Source organism: Palaemon carinicauda, chromosome 11 (assembly GCF_036898095.1).
Source record: "Palaemon carinicauda isolate YSFRI2023 chromosome 11, ASM3689809v2, whole genome shotgun sequence".
In the NCBI taxonomy this organism is placed as follows: Eukaryota; Metazoa; Arthropoda; class Malacostraca; order Decapoda; family Palaemonidae; genus Palaemon; species Palaemon carinicauda.
Window position 1 is genome coordinate 124,845,904 of NC_090735.1, and position 10,000 is coordinate 124,855,903.

The following is a 10,000-nucleotide window of genomic DNA, read 5'->3' on the forward strand; positions in this document are numbered from 1 at the left end:
CATTATCATTATCATTATTACAAGCTAAGCCACAACCCTTATCGAAAAAACAGGATGCTATAAGCCCAAGGACCCCAACAGGGTTAAATAGGCCAATGAGGAAAGAAAATAAGTAAGTAAATATATACATTCCACAATCTAGTCGCAGTTGGGAATAAGACTTCTAGAATACCATATTGCATTGAGCCTTCTGCATTGCATGTTGCAATGAGCCTTATGTATTGCATGTTGCATTGAGCCTTATGCAGTGCATGTTGCATTGAGCCTTCTGCATTACATGTTGCATTGAGCCTTGTGCAGTGCATGTTGCATTGAGCCTTGTGCAGTGCATGTTGCATTGAGCCTTGTGCAGTGCATGTTGCATTGAGCCTTGTGCAGTGCATGTTGCATTGAGCCTTGTGCAGTGCATGTTGCATTGAGCCTTGTGCAGTGCATGTTGCATTGAGCCTTGTGCATTGCATGTTGCATGGAGCCTTCTGCATTGCATGTTGCATGGAGCCTTATGCATTGCATGAGCCTCATTATGCACACATCACTCCCAGGTGCTTTGTCGTAAGTAAATGTTAGATTTGCAAAGACAGTTTTTAATTAATGGTTTGTTAAGTTTTTTTGTTTCTTCTTTTTCCTCAGTTTGGGAGTAGAAAGTAATTTACCTTTTTATCTGACTTGTCAATATTGTATATCTTCTTTATGACTTTCCTCATTGGGCTGTTTTCCGCTATTGGAGGCCTTGGGTTTATAGCATCCTACTTTTCCAACTAGGGTTGTAGCGTTGCTTATAATAATAATAATAATAATAATAATAATAATAATTTATTCACTAGTTTCCTTTCCTCACTCGGCTATCTTTCCCTATTGGAGGCCTTGGGCTTATAGCATCCTACTTTTCCAACTAGGGTTGTAGCGTAGCTTGTAATAATAATAATAATAATAATAATAATAATAATAATAATAATGATAATAATAATAATAATTTATTCCCTTGTTTCCTTTCCTCGCTCGGCTATCTTTCCCTATTGGAGCCCTTGGGCTTATAGCATCCTGCTTTTCCAACTAGGGGTGTAACTTAGCTTGCAATGATAATGATAATAATGATGATATGTATATACATACTTATATGTACAATTAGAATATATAAATGTATATACTGTATACTAGTATAGCAGTGGATAATCCCAGACATGAATAATGACATGTCTGAGGCTTTTGTCCTGCAGTGGATGTATTTTTGTTGTTGTTGTTGTTTTTGTTGTTGTTGTACTGTTTATCTCTCTCTCTCTCTCTCTCTCTCTCTCTCTCTCTCTATATATATATATATATATATATACATAAATATATATATATATGTATTTATGTGTATTTATATGTATATATATATATATAAATACATAGATATATATATATATATATGTATATATATATGTATATATATATATATATATATGTGTGTGTGTGTGTATGTGTGTGTTTGTGCGTGCGTGCGTGTGTGTGTGTTTATTTCAGATAAACCTCTTACATTACAAACAATGTGATAACTTTCTATTTAGGCAATTCATAAGTATATGTCATCTAATGACGTAATTATACAGCTGAGGTGATTAGGCAATACCGAATTGCCATGTACTAAATAGCATATAAAGAGAACACACACTCTCTCTCTCTCTCTCTCTCTCTCTCTCTCTCTCTCTCAGATAATTCAAGATTAAATTAATGGGAAAGATCATTGCCTTAAAATGCATTATCTATTTTTACTTTAACCTGCTACAATATACACTAGAAATAAGAGCAATTGCATATATATCGTATTATTATTATTATTATTATTATTATTATTATTATTACTAATATTATTATTATTATCATTATTATTATTATTATTATTATTATCATCATTATTATTATTATTATCATTATTATTATTATTATTATTATTATTATTATTATTATTGATACTAGATGCTATAAGCCCAAGGCCTCCAAAACAGAAATATAGCCTTTGGCTACTTTAAATAGATCACCTAGGAAGAACTTTACGAGACATCACACCCAAATGTTTGCATTATGATAAAATACAGAATCCTAACAATGCCTCCTTGCTATATCTAATTTCTAAGCGATGAATCCCTCATGGAGAGAAAGTAACTGTCTCATCTCCAGGGATCTTGAGGCCAAACTAGATCTCTTTCAGTCTTCAATGCGAGTATTGTTTCTCATATTGCGAGGACGGTTTTGCAGGTTCAGGTTCAGGTTCTGGGGTGAGGCATAGCCTTTACAACGGCGCCTCTAACGTTTATCTTCTTGTACTGTTTTGTCCTTTCTTCCACATTACATTTAAAACTTCTTTTTTCTTTTCTATATTTGTGTCACTAAATAAAAATAATCCTACTATTTTCTTTAGGTCCTCGTCATGTGGTTGTTGTAGCTCAATTACTTCATTCCTTTCTTTTTTATATTCAAGAAACCCTTTTACTCCTTCCCTGATCTGAACCAGTTATTTCCAATGTTGCCAGGTTTTTTAGATGAGAAAAAAGGCTAACTTCTAATCAAATGCAGCTTTAAAAGGCCAACCCAGTATCAGAAAAAGGCCAGAAATATTGTATTTAAGGCCCACCTTTTTCATGATATTACTTAATTTTACTCCTTCATCTGAACCAGTTATTTCCAGTGTTGCCAGGTTTTCTAGAAGAGAAAAAAGGCTGAATTCTAATCAAACGCAGCTTTAAAAGGCCAATCCATTATCAGAAAAAGGTCAGAAATATAGTATTTAAGGCCCACCTCTTTCATGATATTACTTAAGGCCAATTAATTTTAAAGAGGCTACATTCGAGGTTTTTGGCCTGAAAAAGGGACAAACTGGCAACCCTGCGCAGCAGTGTGACTCACTTTTGGTGGTGCTTCTTGAATTATTCTGCGTCAATGATCTTAGATGTCAGGATGCCAGAAAATCAATCAATCCTGCATTACCTCAGTGGAGTCCTGTAGGATTCAGTGTAAAGGTCGCCCATGAATGGCTGAGACAAGGGACAGGACAATGCCCTAGAGACTGATCATATATATGTTACAGCTATTTTGCAGAATAGGTCGTTTTATGAAATGCCTTACCATTGATACTGTTCTTCAGATATTTTATTTTTCCTTATATCCTTTCCTCACTGGGCTATTTTCCCTGTTGGAGCCTCTGGGCTTATAGCATCCTGCTTTTCCAACTAGGGTTGTAGCTTAGCAAGTAGTAATAATAATGATAATAATAATAATGATAATAATATCGTTAGCAACTCGTCTTGTGCAAGCGTTGCCATAAGAAGTGCTCCGAAATTCTCTTACTGAATATGACCTGAATCTTTTGACAATGACTCATTACATATCCTTTTAAGAAAGAATATTTCACCTTTTCGATGGATAATAATAATAATAATAATAAATAATAATAATATTAATAATAATATTCACCCAAACGACCATCATTCTTTGAGGAAAGTTTTAGAAAGTTCCTGATTACGTAAATAGAAAAATCCTTTAATATATTCTTAACCTTAGTATCCTTTGCCCATTTCCTATTCTTTCCGCATACCACTCCTATCGGTGCCCAACTGTAGGCTACGTACATGCCTTGGTTAGAGCTCTCCATGGTCACCCATTGGCTAAGCAATCGAATTCCTTATATGATGACGTCACAGCTATGACGTAATCTCACCTGGTGGTTGAAGGTGGCGTCCATTTCATTATTTTCATAATTCGTCCGTATGTTCTCTATGTTCAGCGTAAACGGGAATATATATGTATATATATATATATATATATATTTATGCATATATATATATACAGTATATATTTATATATGTATATATATATATATGTATATATATATATATATATGTATTTATATATATATGTATATATATATATATATACAGTATATATTTATATATGTATATATATATGTATATATATTTATATATATATATGTATTTATATATATATGTATATATATATATATATATACTGTATATATATATATACATATTTATATATATGTATATATATATATAAATATATATATATATATATATATATACATATATATATAGCCAGAAACTTACTCTTTACTACATAGGGGAAGATCATCATAATTATTATTATTATTATTATTATTATTATTATTATTATTATTATTATCCTCCCAGGTGGATAATTGATGAATGTTATTATAAATTATAAGATTTTGGTCCTTATTATAGAGGTCTCTAATATTGATTTATATAACTCGAAGGAAAGTGACTCGTTGGAAGATACTTCTCTCTCTCTCTCTCTCTCTCTCTCCTCTCTCTCTCTTTTCTCATTTCCAATATAGGGAGGACAGACGCAAACAGGAAGAAATGACCGAGGATCGAATTTCCTCAAGAAATAATTCAAATGAAGGAAAGTGACTTGCGTTGGAATGTGTAGAATACTCTCTCTCTCTCTCTCTCTCTCTCTCTCTCTCGCTCTCTCTCTCTCTCTCTCTCTCTCTCTCTCTCTCTTTCCTCATTTTCCAATACAGGGAGGACAGATGCGAACAGGAAGAAATGACCAAGGATCGAATTTCCTCAAGAATTAATTCAAATGAAGGAAAGTGTCTCTCGTTGGAATGATGTATAAACTCTCTCTCTCTCTCTCTCTCTCTCTCTCTCTCTCTCTCTCTCTCATTTCCAATACAGGGAGGACAGACGCAAACAGGAAGAAATGACCGAGGATCGAATTTCCTCAAGAAAGCAGTTTCTGGAAACTTGAGTCTTCGGGTCAACAGTCTCACCTTCGAAGGTCAGTTTGGTGTGAATTCTTCCCCCAAGGGGTAGAATTCCTGTGGTCAGGGTTTCGGAGAGCGTTGTTGGAGTCTTGGGTACGTGTTTATGGTTGCTAAAGGCCTGGAATGTATTCGACTATTTCCTCGGCTCCTGAGGAACGTTTGGGAATCCCTGAGGACGGGATTGCGTCAGGCGGATTTCTGGGATTTACTGATAAATTTTGGAATTTCCTATGTAATTTTTGGAGTCTATTTTTTTCTTGTTTGTTATTATTATCATTATCATTAGTAGTAGTAGTAGTAGTAGCAGTAGTAGTAGTAGTAGTAGTAGTAGTAGACAGATAGGTGGTGTACATTTATATATATATATATATATATATATATATTTATATATATATATATATATATGTGTGTGTGTGTGTGTGTGTTACTTCTTTTTGGTTGTGTTTATTCTTTTTACTTGTTTTGATTCTTCTCTTCGTTCTTCTCTTCTTCCTTTCAAAGCCCCATTCTAAATATTTTCTTCTTCTTTCATATACTTCAATTTCTCTTTTCCTTACTTCTCCTTTTATTCTTATTCCTCTACTTCTCTTCCTCTTCCCATCCCCATCTTTATTCTCTATTCCTTCTTCTTACATTCCATCAGAATTCAATCCTTCCCTATTTAAAAAATTAGGGTTAATGAAAGAACTGATTATTAGTGATTAAGTAAAAAATGCAATTATAATAGGCACAGTTCTCTTAATGAGAACCAATTAAGGTTTTTAGGTTGAGCTAATTATTGTAAGTTGATGATTCCGTCATCAAATTTATTCTAAGTAGTAAAATTGGAGTACATTCCTTATATATATATATATATATATATACATATATATATATATATACATATATATATATATATATATATATGTGCATTCATACATATATATATGTATATATATACATACACTAGAATAATTGGAAGACCCAGGCCTACATGGCTGAGGACTATGAAGTGCGAAGTAGGAGTTGATGAATGGAGAAGTATTGATTTGAAATATCAAGATAGAGGTGACTGACGAAATCTAACCGAGGCCCTTTGCGTCAATAGGCGTAGGAGCAGATGATATATATATATATATACATATATATATATATATATATACATGTATATATAATATATATATATATGTATATATATATATATAATATATATATATATATATTTTTCTATGACATGTGGCCTTAGAGAAAGTAGTTTAAAAATGTTTATAGGGAAATAGTAAATCAATATTAATTTTTCATAAGGTTTGGATTCCTACTTATGGTTTAAGACCAGCTCAATCTATATGGAACGAGTGTGTGTGGCTAATTTTAACCACCGTGGATATTATGAGTTGTGGAGTCGATCAATAAAAATTAATGTTTTTTTTTTATTAAAATCTTCAATCTTCAATATAAATTAATGATTTTAATTGAAATCTCTATTCAATAAAAATTTAATATTTTTGACTGAAATCTTCAATATTCAATATAAATTAATGTTTTTGACTGAAATCTTCAATATTCAATATAAATTAATATTTTTGACTGAAATCTTCAATATTCAATATAAATTAATGTTTTTGACTGAAATCTTCAATATTCAATATAAATTAATATTTTTGACTGAAATCTTCAATATTCAATATAAATTAATGTTTTTGACTGAAATCTTCAATATTCAATATAAATTAATGTTTTTGACTGAAATCTTCAATATTCAATATAAATTAATATTTTTGACTGAAATCTTCAATATTCAATATAAATTAATATTTTTGACTGAAATCTTCAATATTCAATATAAATTAATATTTTTGACTGAAATCTTCAATATTCAATATAAATTAATATTTTTGACTGAAATCTTCAATATTCAATATAAATTAATATTTTTGACTGAAATCTTCAATATTCAATATAAATTAATGTTTTTGACTGAAATCTTCAATATTCAATATAAATTAATATTTTTGACTGAAATCTTCAATATTCAATATAAATTAATATTTTTGACTGAAATCTTCAATATTCAATATAAATTAATATTTTTGACTGAAATCTTCAATATTCAATATAAATTAATGTTTTTGACTGAAATCTTCAATATTCAATATAAATTAATATTTTTGACTGAAATCTTCAATATTCAATATAAATTAATATTTTTGACTGAAATCTTCAATATTCAATATAAATTAATGTTTTTGACTGAAATCTTCAATATTCAATATAAATTAATGAATTTGATTGAAATATCTATTCAATAAAAATTAATATTTCTGATTAAAATCTTCAATCTTCAATGTAAATTAATGTTTTTGATTAAATCTTCAATATTCAATAAAATCAATGATTTTGATTGAAATCTCTATTCAATAAACATCAATATTCTTTATTAAAATCTTCAATATTAATGATACCAAAATGAGCAGCCTTCTGTCTCGTTAATTACCTCCGCCAACGAAGTTGGAAGGAGGTTACGTTTTCGCCCCTGTTTATGTGTTTGTTTGTGAACAGCTTCCTGACAACAATTAACTTTTATGTAAAAAGCTGGAAAAGGATTAGATTTTGGAAGGTCAAGGTCAAAGTCAAAGGTCAAGGTCAAACTCAAGAAAAATATCCAATACACGTAATCAGCCATAGGTTTGGACATAGTTGCCACAGATACTTAGAACTTGATTCATATTTGCGTGTATGAAAATCCATGCAAATTAATACCTATTAAGGTCAAAGGTCAAGGTCAAGGTCGAGGTCGAGCAAAAGGTCGAGAAATAAGCTGCGGCGGCGGAGGTCTGCGCTCTACTGAGTGCCCCTTTAGTTTTCCTAGTCTGGTGTCATTTCTCCTTCAATGAAAATTACAACGAGGAGATTTTATAACCCAGGAAATGAAGCAAACCGGTTTCCACCGGATTGTGGTCTTAAGCTCCGCCTTCCTCTTGCTTGAACAGTGACGTCATCATCTCTTACATAATTTAACAATGTATATTGATTACATAATTGCAATATTGTACCGTGAGACCTCGTAGAAAATTCCATGTCTTTCGTCATGTTTCTGAGTGGGGATACCTTAACGTGGTGGAAGAGTTTGCGTATTGCCATGATTAGCAAAGCTGTACTGGGTGGGGCCAGCCATACTAGGTTGGTTTGCTGTGAGTGATCAGACGTAAATCTCACGCCATGACCAATCTTCGCTGATGAAAACTGGTCAAAACTCAGAGGCCTTTGACCTGCAGTTGACTATAAACAGTTGTGTGTGTATACATATGTATATACACACACACACACACACTCACACATATATATATATATATATATATATATATATATATATATATATATATATATGTGTGTGTGTGTGTGTGTGTGTGTGTGTATCATTACTTACTAAGCTACAACACTAGTTGGAAATGCAAGATGCTATAAGCCCAAGGGCTCCAACAGGAACAATAACCCAGTGAGGAAAGGAAATAATGAAATAAATAAACTACAAGTGAAGCAATTAACAATTAAATTGAAATATTTTAAGAATAGTAACAACTTTAGGATAAATCTTTCATATGTAAACTATTAAAACTTCAAAACACAAGGGGAAGAGAAATAACATAAAATAGAGTGCCCGAGTGTACCCTCTGTACCCTCAAGCAAGAGAACTCTACACCAAGACAGTGGAAGTTCATGGTACAGAGGCTATGACACTACCCAAGACTAGAGAACAATGGTTTGATTTTGGAGTGTCCATCTCCTAGAAGAGCTGTTTACCATAGCCAAAGAGTCTCTTGTACCCTTACCAAGAGGAAAGTAGTAGCTGACCAATTACAGTGCAGTAGTTAACCTCTTGAGCCAAGAAGAAATGTTTGGTAATCTCAATGTTGTCAGGCATATAAGGACAGAGGGGAATATGAAAAGAATAGGCCAGACTACTCGGTGTATTTGTAGGAAAAGGTAAAATGAACCGTAACCAGAGAGAAGGATCCAATATAGTACTGTCTGGCCAGTCAAAGGACCCAATGACTCTCTAGCGGTAGTATCTCAGCGGGTGGCTAGTGCCCTAGCCAACCTACTACCTCATACCTAGGTTCAGGAATGAGGTCTAACCTTTGCAGCGGCTCCCCGCAATAAACCGTCTGTTTATTTTCTCTTAGTTATAAATTTTCATCCATTTCTTCCGACTTTCTTCCATATATTGCATAGGATTTCATCTCGAAAAAAAGCATCCTACAAAACAGAACAAAGACGGTTAAACCAGGAGGATATGGTGGGTGTGGCCATGGCCATGGTGTGGCCCGGACAGGATATGCACCGAAGGATTGACCCGCAGGATAATGAGGATGTATGGCCAGGAAGATGGATCCGGTTGCTGACTGCTCGGTAATGCCCACTGGTAAATTTTTTTTTTTTTTTTTTTTTTTTTTTGAACAGGGTGATATAAGTCTTTTTTTATAGTTTATATATGAAGGATCTATTCTAATGTTGTTACCGTTTTTGAAATATTTCATTTCAATTGTTCATTACTTTTGTAGTTTATCTATTTCCTTATATCCTTTCCTCACTGGGGTATTTTTCCATTTTGGAGCCCCTGGACTTACAGCATACTGCTTTTCCAATTAAGGTTGCAGCTTTGCTAATAATAGTATCAACGATATTTCAATGATTGGTCAGTAACAGTCATGGACGTGGATAACACACACAATGCTTCGTAACAGTTAATAATGTTAGTAACAGTTAATAAGATTGAGAAGAGAAAATACTAGCTGTTAAATGAAATGAGAATCAGAAACAGAAATAATTCGTAACCAAAGTTTAGCTTATGAGATATCAACACTAAGGGACAGAAAAGGAGTAGCATTAATACGAGAGCAAACTAAAATAGATGATATTTTAACATGTAAGAAAAAGAAATTGACATGTGTTGGACATAGAATGAGAATGATAGATAATAGATGGACATTAAAACTAACACAATGGGTCCCTAGAGATTGCAAAAGAAGCATGGGAAGGAAGAGAAGACGATGGATTGACGAACCAAGAAAGTTTGCAGGCATGAAAAGACGAGAAACAGACACGAGTGGAAGGACATGTCTGAGGCCTTTGTCCTGCAGTGGACTGGTAATAGCTGATGAAGATGTATATATATATATATATATATATATATATATATATATATATATATATATGTGTGTGTGTGTGTGTGTG